This window comes from Cricetulus griseus, chromosome 2 (assembly GCF_003668045.3).
Source record: "Cricetulus griseus strain 17A/GY chromosome 2, alternate assembly CriGri-PICRH-1.0, whole genome shotgun sequence".
NCBI lineage: Eukaryota > Metazoa > Chordata > Mammalia > Rodentia > Cricetidae > Cricetulus > Cricetulus griseus.
In genome coordinates, this window is record NC_048595.1 from 59,064,837 (window position 1) to 59,083,252 (window position 18,416).

Here is an 18,416-nt window from a genome sequence, read left to right on the forward strand (position 1 = left end):
GCACCTTTGTTTCCCCCTTCTTCTGCTTCTTCCATTTGCGTAAAAACATGCATAGTTCTCTTGTAGCCTAGGGTACTTTCCTTCTAATCCATATCTTAAACAACTGTGATTGGGTCTTTTCATCTCCAATGTTTGGGAGCGTGTCCTGCATCTCCCCATCCGCTCACTCTAAGAAGTCCACACCACTCAGACTAAGTCGCTGATGAATTAGCTCTCCTTCACTCATGCTGCCATCTACAGAGGTATATTATGTTCTTGGGTTTTTCCTTTCAACCCATCTACACTACTGCAATCACTGTGTTCCTCCTCCCCAAAGCCCCCTCCTGTTAGGACTTGAGTAACAGTAGCTGAGTCTCTTTGACCCCACTGACTGCTTCTTGCCACTTCCTGCCCCATTTTTCGTAATGGCATGATTATTTAGGTCTCTATACTCAAGCTTTTCCATGTGTGAATGTTGAAGATAGAGCTGTGTTCTTACATTTCCTTGATTTTCTTCAGGTAAGGTGACCACAACAGAGAGAACAATAAACACTTTTTACAATAAATATTTATCTCATTCACCAAAAAAAAATGGAATTCTAAACTTCATTTTAAGCCAGTAAATCTTTAGCACAAAAACTTCAGTTTATTCAATGAAATAATTTGGACATAATAATAATTAATTCAATTCTGGCTATCGTTTTAGACTTTGAAAATAAAAACAAGGAACTTTGTTGTTAACAGTGAAATTATTGAAATATTTTCTTTCATTCTATCTTTTCTAAAATAGCAATTACCTTTAAAATTTCACCTTCTTTCACCCTTCTTTTTGCCTTTCTTTCTTCCCTCTCTTGTATCCACCCCAGAAGGAGAATGAATAGAGAGATATTAATAGGTAGATAAATGATAACAGGATATCTTATCTGGCTCTGTCAATCATAGGGGTTTTCTCAGTCTCATGTTTAGAGTGATTTGCCTGGGAAAGGCATGACAGAAGATGGATCTTATTCAGCTCCCCCCCCCTTGGAGTGATAATAAGTAACATATAAGTAGTAGAAAACTTTACTGACCTACTAAAATAGTTATAAATATTTATACACCGTTCTGTACAATGGACATTTGATGGTGGGTTAGGGCTCATCAGAACAACGTGGGTGGAAACATCGCTTTTACTGACATTAAATATATTCTCAGGGTATCTGACTCACATTCCCCTTCTTTCTTGCACCGTGCCCTAGAGTAAAATACCATAGAGTCTGAACTATGAGATAAGGAATGCTGACACAAACCACTTCCTTTTAACTTTCTCTGTTTTTCTTCCTGCCTGAAGAGAACAGATAGAAACCCAACCAGAAGTACAGTGAGAACACTCTTCAGGCATGTGGTCAAAACTGAGAGCAAGTGGGAGGCAACCATGAATATTCCTTGTCAAACACAAAAATTTCCTTTAACTCTCATGTGATTGCAGGAGCCAGTAATCTGTGGCTTTGTTTCCAATATTTTTTTTATTGGGAAGATATTATTCAAAGATCCATTCTGGTGGGGTCTTGCTTGTTCTTCATATCTTATAATAAAATAAAATTTGAAGTAGCTGGTTTGAAGTCTAATGATTTAGTAGGACAAGAAGGAAAGTCCACTTATTTTTAATTATTGCAGTTAATGCACTCCCTTTTCCATGAAAGTTGTACAAAAGAAGAAGACAGTAGAAATGAAAAATAAGCAGTAGGGATAAGAATAATGCAGGTTCCACAAGGATGACCCCAGCTAAGACTCCTAGCAATGGTGGAGAAGGTGCCTGAACTGGCCTTCCCCTGTAATCAGCTAGTTGAATATCCCAGCTATCATAGAGCTTTCAGGCAGTAATTGACGGAACCAGATTCAGAGATCCATAACCATGCACCAGGCTGGTCTCCAGGAACCCAGATGAAGAGAAGGAGGTGGGAATATATGAGCAAAGGAGGTCACGATCATGATGGAGAAATCCACAGAGACAGCTGAACCACGCTGGTGAAAACTCATGAATTCTAGATGGACAGCTGTGGAGCCTCTATGGGACCAAATTAGACCCTTTGTATGTGGGAGACAATTGTGAAGCTTGGGTCAGCTGAGGGGACCCTGGCAGTAGGATCAGGATCTACCCCTAGTGCATGAACTAACTTTCTGGAGCCCATTCCTTTAATGCAGAGGGGAGGGGCTTGATCCTGCCCCAACTTAATGTACCAGACTTTCTTGACTCGTCATATGAGCCCTTACCTGTTTGGAGGAGTGGGTGGGAGGAGGGCTGGCAGGGGGAGGTGAGAGAGGGCAGGAGGAGGGGTGGAAGGGAGAACTATGTTTGGAATGTAAAATGAAATAAAAAATAAGTTAAAAAAGAATAAGTCAGATGTGGTAAACACAGAGAGTAACATAATATGGACAGTTAACTTGTACAATGAAATCCAGTATCCAGGGACAGCAACTATTGCCTTCTGATTACATATGGTTCTTTTTTGACCAGCAACATCTGAAGACATGGGAATTTCTTAGATATGTAAATTCTTAGTGCAGCCACTATATAAAAGAGTATGGAATTTTCTTTAAAACAAACAGCTGGGTGTGGTGGCACACACCTTTAATACTAGCCCTTGGGCTGGGCATTGGTGGCACAAGACTTTAATCCCAGAACTCGGGAGGCAGAGGCAGGCGGATCTCTGTGAGTTTAAGGCCAGCCTGGTCTCCAGAGTGAGTGCCAGGATAGGCTCCAAAGCTACACAGAGAAACCCTGTCTCAAAAAACCAAAAAAAAATAATAAAAATAAAAAATAAATAAAAATACTAGCACTTGGGAGACAGGAACAGGCAGATCTCTGAGTTTGAGGCTAGCCTGGTCTACAGAGTGAGTCCCAGGACAGCTAGGACTACACAGAGAAACCCTGTCTCAAAAAAACCATATGAACAAAATTTAAAAAAGAAGTTAAAATAGAGCTGCCATATGATCTGGAAGTCCTATTTCTGTGTATATATCCAAAGAAAATTAGATCAATATATTGAAGAGTCATCTGAATTCCCATATTCATTACAGCATCATTCACAACAAACAAGAAATGGAGACAACCTAAAGTGTCCATCCATAGATGGCCACAGGACATAGAGAAATTGAGTTGGTACTGTCCAGGAGTTTCCTCCCTACTGCTTAGATTTCACAGTGCTAAAAATTACTATATGGGCTGCTATCTCTCTCTCTCTCTCTCTCTCTCTCTTTCTCTCTCTCTCTCTCTCTCTCTGTGTGTGTGTGTGTGTGTGTGTGTGTGTGTGTGTGTGTGTGTGTGTGGCAGAGGGGATGGTCATCTGATACATCTGTGAATCTTGTGAGCTACAATAATGACTGGGTTGGCAAGATATGTCCCTGGGTGTAATAATGGCAGGAAGGTTATGGGAACAACAAACCACTTTCTGACTGGCTTTAAGGACCACTCCATATGAGGATGCATATGTTTGGTACTGTAAATCTGGACAAGAACCCATGGTTGGAGAGCTCACAAGCCCCAGCAGTGAACCTATAAATACTATTTTACTCATGGACATAGTATCAAACTTCCCTCTAAATTGATAGCCCTATACCTATGTACAGATTAGTGGAGCTCTCAGATCTCATCGGAGACATTTCTTTGTGCCCTGGGTGGCTGTTAATTTAGAAACTCACAACTGATCAAGGTGCAGGCTGTAAGTGTTAGTGGAGTGTTGAGCCACAAATGGGACATCTGTATCACTCGTCCTGCAAAAGAGGGGCTGGGAACATTGTAAGAACAAGAGGTGGGGGAGAACCAGAGAGAAGTAGTGTTTTCCCAGTTATACTCACGAACTCATAGCAGCTGTGGTTACCTGCACAAGAGCAGCAAAAATATCAATCAAGTGAACATCACAGCATGAAATTTGTGTAGGAGAGTTATGAAAGACCATTCTCAACTGAGGAGCTATTGACAGTTAATGGCTTCTGGAGAGGGAAAGTCAGATTTCTTTGAGGGTACAGCCACCAGCAGGTAGATCATGCTTTAGTGAATAGCCCTACACCCATGAGCATATGGGTAGCACAAACTGGACTCCATGAGGTATTAAAAACACACAAAATTAGAAAAAAAGAGATAAATTTGGGATAGAGAAGGGGATGGATGAAGGGCAGTTAGAGAGAGGAATGTAGGGTAAATATGACCAAAATACAGCATATGCATGTATAACATATCCAAAGTATTTTAAAATGTGGTCTATATGTACAATGGAATACTATTCAGCCTTAAACCTGAAGAAAATACTGTCATTTGTGACCACATAGATAAAGCTGCAGTTCATTATACTAAACTGAATAACCAGACACAAAAAGACAAATACTGCTTTCTCTAATGTACAAATGTAACCTAACATTTTTGAATTCACAGAAACAGAGTAAAACAGTTACCAGGGATCAGAGAGAGGGGTGTGAGTTTAGAAGATCTTGGCCAAAAAATACAAGGATGGTAAGTTCAAGAGTACCATTGTAACACAATGACCATAGTTAATAATAACACATTGTATTGCATTATGTTTTGAGACAAAACCTTGCTATATAGTCCAAAGTGGTCTTGAACTCTGGAACCTCCTGACTAGGTATCCTGAGTAATAAGATTTTAGGTTGATTTTAGTTTGATATATATATATATATATATATATATATATATATATATATATATACATACACACACACACACACACACACACACACACACACATATATATATATGCATGTATGTATGTGTGTGTGTTGTAAAACACACATGGCACTATATATATATATGCATGAATACATGCATATATAAGTTTTGTCAATTAGGAAAATGAGTAACTAGAGGAAAATGCATTCTCACGCCCTGCTCTAGCCTGACCAAGTCAAAATCCTTAGGGTGGAATTCAGAGGTTTTCCTTGGCCCTCCAGTTGAGTGTGGTTCACAGTCAAGGATGAGACACTTTGCTGGTTAGAATCTGAGGTGATGAGGTCGGAAAATATCTCTTGGGGAGGCCACAGACCACCAGCAAAGGGCTTCAGTTTCAAGGCCTGAGTGAGCCAGATAGCCCTTGATCTGGAAGAACTATTTTGGAGCCAACTGGCAAGATCGTGAGAAGCACGAGCATTCCGGTCACAGGGACTCCACTGTGTTTCTGCCAGGACCTTCCTCTCAGAGAAACACCAGGGCCATCCAAGAAACAAATGCCATTTCTTTCACGTCTCTTTTTTTCTGTCTCCTGACCCAGTGGCACTGGTGACCTGCACACCAGATTTAATTACAGGCCCTCAGAAATGAGCTAGTGTTTGGCTTCAGTTCCCCAAGGAAAAAAAATTACTCGCTTCAACTGCGAGTTTTGTGCTTTCAGAAGGGCAGAGGGACTGTGAGGGCAGGAAAGCCTGCAAGATTAGCTCTCTGTGAGAGCTTCCAACCAGCCTTCAGGATGTGCTGTAGATGGGTGGAAAGATGGCAAAGAAAGCTTGTTGTCCTGCTAGGACTTAGGGCACAGGAGGAATATTTGGAGGGAGCCTAGGAAGCTGCTCAGGTTCCTTACTAGCTCACCCAGAGGCCTGGAGACCTGCTCCACAGCCACTTCAGTGTTACCGGTGACCTTTATTTCCCAAATGTTAGCCTGACACTTTGTCCTTATTCTTGTAACAGCAGTCTCATTCTACTCTGAACACTTAAGATGAAAGTTAGAGAAAAGCAGTGCTTTCCAGCACAGTGGACAGCTAGATGAGAAAGGACAGCCCCTTCATGGGGTTCAAACTTAATGTTACTCTTCTTCATGTGCACTAAAACAATCAGCTAGGACCTCGAATAAACTGGTGAGTTAAACAGAGCTACGATATAGCTTCTAATAGGTAGATTTTAAAAGTAAATAGCAAGCAACTAAGATCAGCTGGTGGTATCATTGAATCCCAGTTCTTAGCTTTGTATCCTTGGAGAACTTGACTTAAACTTGTAGTCTCATTTTATCCAGTTGTGAGAAACAATCCTTCCTAAATGTGTGAGAATTAAAGGAAAAAATGTGCAGAGTAATGATATAGTCCTGTCTTCTGGTGAGTGTTTACATGCAGAAATAACATTAACAATAGCATTAAGAGAGAAAGAATCCAATGAAATGAAACTAATCTTTAACAGGGAATAAAACAGAACATGGAGATAATAACAATACAAAAATAACACTGAAAGGCTTAATAAGCATGGGTTTAGAACACAGAAAAAATATACATGTAGGTATGTATATTATCTGTTTGTGATTCCACTTTGTGATTTGTAATTCATCCTGAGAATATGTCAAAGGTACCTTCCCTTTGATAAGAGAAAATCCCATTTGATTTCTAATAGCTATCATTTCACGTTGTCAGAGAAAAATCACTATGAAATAGATTACAAACAAAATCAAAGTAGCTATTGATGAGAATGTTCACCTAAAACAATTTGTTATTAATATGTCAAAAGCAAAAATATTGAGCTTCCACTTAGAAGTTCGAGTTGTACATAAATTTGTTTATAAATAAATTTTTATTAGGTTTGAATACTTTCATCATAGTTCTGCATACACACAGACATTCCCATCATAAAATGCAAAGGATACATGAGAGCCGGTATTTTGTACATCCACATTTAACAGCTGTGCTATTCATAATTGCCCAAAGATGGAAACAACCCAGATAACCACTAGTGGGGGAGAGGATGAAGGAAGCATAATGTACACTGACTATGAGATAGCACTTGCATTAAGAGAGAAGGGAATCGTGTTCCAAGTTGTGCAGCATGGATGAGTCAGGAGGGCACCATACAGAAGGAAGCAAACTAAACAAGAAGAAATGTCCACTGTGAGACCCCATTCGTTTGAGGCATGTAGTCAAACTGAAAGCAACATTAAGGAGGGTGATGATTGCCAGAGAATAGGGGGCAGGTGGGAAGCAGTTTTTCAGTGGGTACAGAGGTTCAGGTCTGCATGATTAAAAAGTTCTAGAGATCTGTGTCACAATTTGACTATCCTTAACATGACTGTTCTATTCCCCCAGGCAGAGCTAAGCCTGGAAATTTTATTATGTGCTCCACTATGATTAAAAATAAATCATACTTCATCTTTGCCATTGTTTTATACATATATCAGGAATCAAAAGAAATCGCTAGCAGATATTGCTCTGTTTTAGTGAAATTATTATTTTCTTAACCTAAAGCCTGAGGTACAGAACTGATAAGAACCCTAAACTTCTTCAATTTAGAGACTTCAGCCTTAAAAGGCATAAAAATGAAATCTGAAAAAAAACTCCAATTAAGCATTCCTCATATTTTGACACGCAGTTCTCCATGTTTAAAACTTAAGGGCCTAAATAAATGAAGTTAATCTTCAAGTGGAATAATTGTAACACAGAGATATCAGTAGTAAGGATTCCTTGGTGTTCATTTTTGGGCTTTGGACTGCTAAGAAAGAGAATACTCATTTCCCACAATGCAGTCCAGACTGGAAAGCTACTTGGATGAGGACCTATTATGATAAGAGGAGGTCTCTAGTTACCGTTCTCACAAAAACCTCAATTTTCTTTCAATACAACAAGCGTCACTTTTGACAGCCCTGCACAGCGGACAGACGCCCTTGCAGCTTTGCTATCTTTTAATCAGCCTCATTCTTTGCTTTAGAGGTCAGGGTTCTGGGGGTTAGAAAGTTTATGTGACTCTATTGGTGGTGGTTGAAGGGACAACTGGCCCTAACTACAGAAAAAGGCCTCTGAGGACTTACTTTTTAAAAAATATTTGGATTAAAAAAAAAATTCCAGCTTAACTCAAAACAACATGGCTGTCTTACTCCCCATCTCTATTCTGTCCCTCCAGGAAGCTACTGAGATTTTCAGCTTGCCTGACCTGAAAGCTTTCTTTTAAACTCTAATAAAGTTATCCTAGAGCTCCAAGACAGTTATTTTGGGTAACCTGCTATTATTTCCTACAGAGTTACAATAGGATAACCTGCACAGTGCGGAAGTCCTGGATCTGACACTGCAACTCTCTGCTTCAAATCCCACATCTTTTTTTACTCATTTCCCTTTTCTGAATGATCCACATAGTATCTACACCCAAGTTTTCATTTCCTCATTCTGTAAAACAGATCATAGCAAGATTCAAGACTGCTTTTTGGCCCCATATTTCACAGAGCTGTGAAAGTGTTTTCCTATGGTGTCCCTCTCACAGGGCTAGGAGACTGAGGGAAGGCAGATTCAGCCTGACCCCACGTATCTTTTCCCTAGACCATGGTCTGAGACATTGTCCCACGTGGATGCAAGACAGCATATTCTCTGCTCCTCTTCCCAAAGATGCACCATGCTTCCATTGGGCACATCCCGAGCCAAAAAAAAAAAAAAATAAAGGACTATTTACACAAGACATGGGCAAACATTGGAATATGAGCTGAGTGTACACATATGAATTTCAAGGATCCCTGTAGTATAGGATTGAGTGGGGATGGGAAAAGAATGCCTCAGGTCATGGAAGAGAAGTTGTCATTTGTATTTTGCCCAGGGAATCACAACTGTTATGGACAAGAGTAGGCTATCTGCTTTTTGTATTCCATGGTTCAGATCCTGAACAATCATTCTTGTCTCATACTATGGTAGGTGTCTTAGGGTTTCTATTGCTGTGAAGATACACCATGACTATGGCAACTCTTATGAAGGAAAAACATTGAATTGGAGTGACTTACATTTTCAAAGGTTTAGTCATTATCTGTAACAATAAGTCTTTCCCCCAAGCCACCTGAGCCCTGCTGCCATGTGGGAACTCAAAATAACACACAGAGACTTATATTAGTTACAATGCTGCTGGCCAATGACTAGGATTTCTTACTTGTAAGCTCAATCTTAATTATCAACCATGATTACTAATTTATATATTTTATAAAGACTTATTTGATAGAGGATGCCGGTGGCATGTGTCCTCTCTTGTTGTCCTCACATGACAGCTCCAGAGAAGAGAGGAGGAGGAAGAGAGTGACTTCCTGCTTGTCCTGCTTATATTCTGAGACTCATTGCTATGTCACTTTCTGTACAAGACTTCTCTTTACTACATTTCCCAGAATCATCCTCGACTCCTAGCCCCACCTATTGGCCAACAGTACTTTATTTATCAACCAATAAGAGAAACATATACACAGAAGGAATTCCCCCATCAAATAGCATCATGGTTTGACACAGTGGTGTGCAGGCAGACATGGTGCTAGAGCTGAGAGTCCTACATTTTGATAGGCAGGCAACAGGAAGCGATCTGTCTCACTGGGCATGGCTTGGGTATATATAAGACCTAAAAGCCTGCCTCCACAGTGATACACTTCCTCCAACAAGGCCACACCTCCTTATTTGCCCCTCTATTTGACGGCCATTTTCTTTCAAAATACCACAGGGGATTTATTAATAAGAGATAAGGACAATCACACCTTAGAAGTGTCAATAGCCCAAAGCAAGGGGTCCTAAAATTATAAATATATGCTTTCTACATAGTGTCTGTAAACCTCAAAATAACTACCTTCTCTTTGCCCTCAGCATCAGCTCAGGTGACAACAGAACTCCGAATTCACCTCGTTCTGTAATCATTGGCCCCTATGTCACATAGGATCTTACCGATGAGCAAAAGTGTTTCTTGAGAAGACTGTGTACATAAATAAGCCAGTGTCCATTGGTGTACATGACAAGAGGCATATTTGTCTCCTGGAATCAATAGGGAGGTGAAAGGAAGGAGGTCAAGAGCCAGCAGCACTTGTTGTGTGTTCTTAAAAGCTAGGCAGATGTTAAATGACTGGCATGGTTAGATACGTATGCTCATGGGTGTACAAGTGGCATAGATGTTATGGAGGTCACCAACTACTTTCTGATTGGATTTAAGGCCTGCTCTACAGGAGGAAACACATGCCTGGTACTGTAAGTCTGGCTAAGGTCACATGGTTGTGGAGCTTACCGGCCCCAAGTGTGAACCTACTACTACTATTTGTATCAAACTGCCCTGTAAACATGTGCCTCACCCTGTAGTTTGGTGTAACTCTCTCTCTCAGACCTCATCAGAGAATTACTTTGTGCAGTGGATGGTAGTTAATGCAGACATCCACAGTTGGTCCAAGGGCAGAGAATAAATAGCTGAGGGAAGCTCAGTCACAAACAGGACATTGATATCACATCTCAGAGATTTAGGAGCCATCCAAAACAGTGTCTTCTGGATATTCAGGACTGTAAAGGAGGTGTTCAAGTTAGACACCCTTTCCTCATGACTTTAGGGCTTAGCCGGAATAGACATAGTTAGGATATACAATAGCAGATTATTGTATCTTCTTGTATTTCACCTTTATGATTGTTAATTTTGGATCTTTTACACTGTTAAGTTTTAATCCTCTTTTAGACTAAAAGGGGAATTGTAGGGAGACACAGTAGCCCCACCTCCTAGTAGCCCCTACAGGTGTGCCTGGCCATGCCCATGAGGGCGTGGTCAGGGGAGCTCGAAGATGATGCCGAGAGAATTCTTAAGATGCCACGAACATGTGGATGCCCCTTCTCTCTGGCCACACTAGCTTGCGGCTTCTGGGCATGCTCTGGCTTGCGTTTGGGCTGGTGTTTATCTGAATAAAGAAATCTTAGCCTTACGGACTACGGATCATCTTTGAGCGCAGGCAATACAAGACTACTGCATTCATTAATTCACAGAAGTTGCAGCTGCCTGTGCAACATCAGGCCAGTCAACATTTTAGCAAGAAGTAGAAAATGGTTTGTGAGCTTCTACTCTTAACTGGGGTGCTGTGGACAATCGATGGCTTCTGGGGTTTTATTTATGGACGTGGCTCCCAGTAGGTTGGCCGCACTCCAGTTGGCCCCACACCAGAAGTATTTGGACAGCACAAATGGGTGTTGATGAGTTATTGATAAAAAGAAAATGATACAAAATGGGGAGGTGGGAACTGATCCAGTAGGAGTTAAGGGGAAGACTTGGCAGTGAACATGATCAAAAATATGTTGTATGAAATTCTCAAGGAATTCATACAAATAATTTTCAAAGAAGTTGAGTCCCCTTTTGCCACCCAGGATGTGCTTATAACAAATAACTCTACTACAATCAGTTTCTTCATTTGTTATGTGGAGATTAAGTTTATTTTATGCAAAATATAACTACTGTGAAGTTTATTTGAAATAAAAATTTAAAGAATTTAGCATGATATATAGTAAGCACTGAAAAGTGATAATTATTATTTAAAATCTGAGGATATCAACTGGGCTTATTCTCACTTGTTTAAAAGTAATTATTTAGTTTTATATTATATGAATGAGTGTTTTGTTAGCATTTAAGTACACTGAGCGAATGCAGTGCTTGCAGAGATCAGAAGAGGGCGTTAGATTCTCTAGGACTGAATTTACAGATGATTGCAAACTACCATATGAGTGATGGAAAGCCAACCCAGTCCTCTGAAAAAGTATCAAGTGCTCTTACCCACCGAGCCATCTCTCCATCCCCGTATTCTCATTTCTTCATAGACGAAGCATGTATATTTTCTACAACTCTATCTTTCATCTTCCAAGAGCTAGTACAAAACAACTGTTTTAGACAAAAGAAGAAACTTAATTGGACATATTTTCTTTAATCCAGTCTGTGAACTTTCCTCTTCTTATCTATCATGGTCTGTGATGCAATGTGTTGGTTGAATGAATGCACAACTACAAGAGAGAGGGCATCCTTTAAAGACTCCTGTACAATGTCTATGATCAACAAGGTAGTGGTTGGTATTTCTCTACAGACATGTGCATTAGGACTCAAAACCTTGACAAACTCTCTACTTATTCATAGATTTGGGGAGGAAAGGGTTTATTTCAGCTTACAATTCATAGTCTATCATGGAGGAAAGTGAGGGTAGAAATTCTAGGCAGGAACCTGGAGGCAACAATGTAAAGGCTATGGGGGAGTGCTGCTTACTGGCTTTCTCAGACTGTTTTTTTTTATATATATATATCACCTAGGATCACCTGCCCAGGAATGGCATCACTCACAGTGAACTGAGCCCTCCCACATTAATCATTAATTAAGAAAACACCCTCACAGACTTGCTTACAGACCAATTTTATGGAGTTGAAGTTCCTTTTTTCTAAAGGACTCTCACTTGGGTCAAATAGACAAAAAACTAACCAGCACCAGCATTTCATCTTACTATTATTTGAATATTTATTTAAAATAAAACTTAGTAACATGGTTTTTACTTTTTCTGATGTATGCATATGTGGAATAAAAAGCACTGAGACTAACAACAGCAAAAAACGCCCTCTCAAGTGATTGTTCTCTCTCTTCTGTATTTATGAACATATCCCTTTGAGACACTGATATGATAAAAGACAAATCAAAGGCCCCCAAGTGGTATACTTAAGAGTTGTTAAGAGCCAGAAATGTCCTATTGAGTTTACACCAATCCTGGATTTAATATAAAATTTCCAGCTCTCACTTTTATTTTGCCCGAGAGTTATCAGTTGGTAATTTTCAGAATTAATGTTTGTACAGAAAAGGTAATTGATCTTTGCTCTGTTGATATAAGTTGCCATCATCACTCCCCTGTCTAAGTGTATTTCCTATAATAAAAAACTAGGGAGTCACCATCATTGGGGCATTGTGGGGTGAGGGAGAGAGATGATTTATGGGATCTGGTTGGGCACAGTGCATAGTCTTTGGTGCTCTGGGGCACAGCAAGATGACTATGACTGACAGAAAGTAATAAAATTCTTTAAAAGCTCAAGTAGAGAAACTTTTTAATGTTACCAGAGCATTTTTTTTTTGTGAGTGTTTGACATGGAGGCTAACCAAGTTACCACAATCCAGTCACCCCACTTTGTAAAGGCATTGGAACCTCACACTGAATTTGTAAGTACAATCACTATGTATCAATTGAAAACACTTTTTGTCACATTCTATGTCTGCATTGGTTATTTGTAGCTAAGGTTCATTTTGTTACACAGTGTTTAGGAAAGGTCTCCTAGAGACAGCAGAAGGACAAGGGTAGGCTTTTGTTCATTGTCTTTCATTTGAATGAGGACTTGCAGAAAGTGGTCCAAGTTCCAAGCTATAACACATTGTGGGGTGATGGCTGGCAGAGAAATGCCTCGGCGCTTTAGAGAGAACCCATCCAGGCTTTGGCAAGATGGAAACATGAAAGAACAGAAATGCGAGTCTCAGACTTGTGGGCTCTGATGAGGACTGGTAGACAACAACAGGGGCTTCTGGATCTCAGAAGCAATTAATATGTTAGTCAACTTCCATCACTATGAGAAAAGTACTTGAGACAGTAAAATTAGAAAGGAAAAGGGTTATTTCCATCCATGGATTCTTAGGCCCACAACAACCGGCTCTATCATGGTAGGGTATAAAGTAGCAGCTGAAAACGGAGATGGGTGGGGATGGAGAACAGGGTTCCTTCAACTATGCTCCACCTCCTAAAGGTTCCATGATTTCCCAACAGTGCCATAATCCCAACTTTAACACGAGGGACTTTGGGCAGACACTTCAGATTTAAACTATAGCCATTAGTGTCTGGAGAGTCAATTAAATTCGGAGCAGGGAGGAAGAGAGGAAGATCTTTTGGAAACTGGCAACCAGGACAAAATGGCAGACAAGGTCCAGACCCTGCTGTCAGCCAACACTGGCTTGTGTTACTTGGGTGGGGAGGGCAGGCATTAAAGAAAGCCTTGGTGGGAAGAGTGGACAAGCATGACCTGTTTTTAATTCTGTCTATCTATTGGCATTGTGCCAGCCTTTTCATTTGTCTCTGCTTAATCCTCATGACCTTCCATGAAGTAGATATTTCCATTTCTCAGGTGAAAATTGAGTAAAAGTTTTTGTAGTTAAGCATGTGTAGATCTTCACAAGCTTCACTTATGCTCTTTTTTCTGTATTTATTATTTAAGGATATTTTAAACCTTGAATGGCGTTATAAACATTGGAAGGACTGGTGTTGGCACAAGACACCCCAAGACCAAGTTCTCAGCACAAAGGAGATCTATTTGCTCCAGAATGACAAAGGACAGGGAATAAGAGACAAAGACAAAGGATATAGAGGACAAGGTAGATGGGGAAAAGAACAAGGGGGGGGGAGGGATGTTTGTCGCAGAGGGATAAAGGACTGCCTCTGGATAGAGAGGACACAGATGTGGTGGTTTAGAAAGGGAAAACCCCAAGTTAGGATGAATTGATTAATTTTGATTGGGCATGTTAATTAGGAGAGCCAGAAGGGGGACTTCAATACTTTGATAGTTGGACTTTGATACTCAACCTCAGAGGGAGAAAGTGGCCAAGTATGGGTCTTGGTGGCTAGCTTTAGGAATGTAATCTAACAGTTTAGCAAGGTAGAGGGAAGGGGTAAGGGCAAGGCCTGCCAGTGGCATATTTGCCATGATCAGAACTTCGAGAGTCTTCAAATATACTGGTTGGACTTCTCTAAAAGAGGTGCCAGTGTCTTCTTTTATTTATTCAAAAAGTCTCCTGTGCCACCAGCCCTCCTCCTCCTCCTCCTCCTCCTCCTCCTCCTCCTTCTCCTCCTCCTCTTCCTCCCCCTCCTCCTCCTCCCCTCCTCCTTCTCCTCCTTCACCTCCTCCTCCTTTTCTTTTTAGCTCCTGAGCAGTGAAGTTCCTCTGGCTATCTAAGACAGTGGTCTGCAAGCCCCAGACTACACAAGGAACACCCAGATAATTTATTGAACTTACAGGCTCTGGAAACTTTCTCTGAGTTCTAATAGGTCTGGAGTGAGGTTCAGGTATCTGCATTTTAAACAGGCACCAGAAACAAGTCAAGGTGCATGCCATTTGGGTCATCTTTAAGATATACCACAGTAAGGCCTGTGTAGACAACATGGCCCCTGTTTCTCGAGCATCACTTCATTATCTAATTAAAAGAGGTACTGCAGGAAGGGGAGGGAGACTAGACCATAGGAAAGCTCATTGAGATGTCTTTGTCAAGGAAGGGCCTGGGGTGTTCTAATACAATGCTGCTTTGACTGGAAAGTACTGATTACAAGGTCAAAGCCAGAAGGGTCTAGAACTTATCCATAGTAGAACAGATAAACCTAGGTGCCAATCTCAACAAGAAATGCCTATTAACAATTTAATTCTTTGTGTTATTCTTAAAAAGTAATTATGAACAAGGTTAATCATTTGTTAGCTTAAATAAAAGCCCGATTGTTTCTTAAGGAATTTTCTTATGTTGAATAATGAGGATTATTGGGTTCATGTTCAAAGGGAAAAGAAACACACACACACACATACACACACACACACACACACACACACACACACACACACACACACACATACACACACACGCACACACACAATTTGTATTACAGATAAGCTATAGAGGTTTACATACTCTAAAGTACCTTAGCAGAAGTGTACAGTTTGGGAGGATGGAGAGATGCAAGTACATAGTGTTCTTTCAGAAGACCCAAGTTCATTCTCAGCATCCATATCAGGTCACTACCTGTAGCTCTACCTGGAGGGGACCCAACACCATCTTCTGGCCTCTCACAAGCACATATGACCCCCACAGATAAATACACAATATGTAATTTTAAATGAAATAAATATTTTAAAAAGATGAGCCTATTATTTTACAAAAGAAGCTGGAGTTAATATATTTTCAGTATCATTTCCTGCTTCCATATGCAAACAAATGTTCTTTTATATAGGATTTTTTCAATTTTTGATTTCATTTTACATTCCAACCACAGTTCTCCTCCCACCCTATCACCTCTCCCCTAGCCCAGCCCCAGTCCACTCCTCCTCACAGGTAAGGGCTCCCATGAGGAGTCTCCACAGTCCGGTACAATAGGTTGAGGCAGGGCCTGGCCCCTCTCCCACATATTAAGACTGGACAGGGCATCCTACCATAGGGAATGGGCTCCAATAAGCTAGCTCATGTACTGGGATTATATTGCATGTAGCCCATTTTTCAATTGGGTTATTTTGTATTTGGATGTCTAATTTCTTGATTTCTTTATAAATTTCGGAGACCAGCTCTCTGTCAGATGTGGTGTTAGTGAACATCTTTTCCCATTCTGTAAGCTACTGTTTTGTCTTATTGACCATGTCCTTTACCTTACAGAACCTTTTCAGTTTCAGGAGGTCCCATTTATTGATTGTTGTTCTCAGTGTCTGTGCTACTGGTGTTATATTTAGGAAGTGGTCTCCTGTGCCAATGCGTTCTAGGCTATTTCCCACTTTCTCTTCTATCAGGATATTTTTTCTTTTCTTTTTTTTAATTTAAATTCTTTAATTACTACTCATATTTACATATCCATCCCCCCATTCCTTCGCCCTCCCATCCTACCATGTTTCTCACCAACCCCCCAACCCATCCCCAAACTCCTCCCCAGGGATAGTGAGGCCCTCCACCAGGGACCTTCAAAGTCTGTCATATTGTTTGGGGGAGGGCCTAGGCCCTCCTTGATGTATCTGGGCTGCAATAGTATCCCTCCATAGGGAATGGGCTCCCAAAGTCCATTTGTGCTCTAGAGTTAAAGACTGGCTCCACTGTTAGAGGTCCCATAGACTGTCTTGGACTCCTAGCTGGCACCCCATTTAGAGGGCTTTGTTTGGTCCAATGCTGTTTCGGCAGCTTTATGACTAGGGTCTCCATGCTCTCAGTACATCAGGTCAACTGTTTCTGCAGGGTTTCTCTAGCGTCGGTGGGTTTCTTCAACACCGTCTTGGCTTCTTTGCTCATCCCTCCTCCCTCTCCACAATTGGACTCCAGGGGTATGGTTCAGTGCTCAGCTGTTGGTGCCTGTTTCTGTTTTGAACAGCTACTGGATGAAGGTTCTAGGAATGGTAACCAAGGTACACACCAATCTCATTATAGGGGAAGGACATCGATGTCATTTTCTCCACCACTGCTTGGATTCTTAGTTGGGGTCATCCCTGTGGATCGCCTAACATTTCCCGTGCCAGACCTCTCTCCATACAGGATATTTTTTCAATAGTAAATATTTTATTGACACTACAAGAAACATATTTATTTATTTACTTTTTCTCTGTTACAAAAGAACAAAATGGTTCTGAAACCAAAGGCAGAGTTCATGTGTCTGGGCTCCTATTCCTGTGGTCTATGAGCACCGAGCAGCCACAGATTTTTCTACGGCCCAAGGCCATCACATCAAGATAGGATTTTTTAAAAATATTCAAGCACATGTAGGGCACCTCACTTTAGGTCTGAGACTAATTTCTAAAAAAAAAAAATGGCTAGAAAATGGACTTTTACAAACTGATCATATAAAAATCTTACCTTTCTCAGGGAGCCTATAATCAATCCTGCTATGGGGGAATCCTGTAACCCATCAACTTTTACATCTTGGAATCTGGACTTAGCTATGCTTCTATGCATTTATCCATATCCTGATAGCATTGGGGAACACTCAAAATAATAAGAAAAGATAAAAAAATATCTCTTGGATGAAAACTCTTATAGCAAAGAAATAGATGATATGGAAATTTTTATTTAAATACGGAATTTAAAAAGTTGTTTCAAAAGGAAGAGGTGATACAGAAGCATTGTACACAGGGCAATTAATCCATTCTCGGGGCAAATGCAAACTTATGTAAGTTATGTTAATGAAGTGTAAAATCAATTCTGCAACTAGTTTCAAAACACATTTTTTTTTTATCACAAAAAGGCATACTGTTATCTAAAAGGCAGAACAATCCCACCAAAAAAAGCACCGCCAGGAATGCCAGAAATCAAATTAATGAAGGATTTTAGCTATCAAATAAATGGGTTCAGTGCTTTTAGCTTCCCTTTCATGGAAATTGGCAACACATCAATAGTCCCAATCCTGCAAATGTAGATGTTTCGAACAGGTTGAGGCAGCAACATTTTATAGGCCAGCATGAAAAGAAAAACAATCATAGGAATGACATAATTACATGGTAATAAAAACATAAACACCATTAATGCATTAATTTTGTATTTGGAGGTTTTATCCATGGTTGGCTTAACAACTTATAACTCCAAGGTTTTGATTACAAGGTCATTAGGACCTTTCTCACCTATCCATCCTAATACGTGAATATATTGGATGTGATTATTTTTATAGGAGATTCGTGTAATTGGCCATTGAAGAAAATAGGGGATTTAGAAGGGTATTTTTTAAGAGAGAGAGAGGGTGGAGAGAGAAGTAGCTGCTACTTTGGAAGTTTTAGATACTTACAATGAATCCATTGTCAGGTGTAACTGTTACTGTTCATTTGTATTGTTCTCTTGAGGTCATTGATGCTCTTCCCTTGATTTCCATTAAGCTGCAGTCCTATTGGGAGACAATACATGATGTTGAGCAGGCATTTTAAGTCTCCCACTCAATTTCCTTGCCTGTAAAATGGAGATAATAATGCTGCTTCCGACAGCTGTTCTAAAAGGA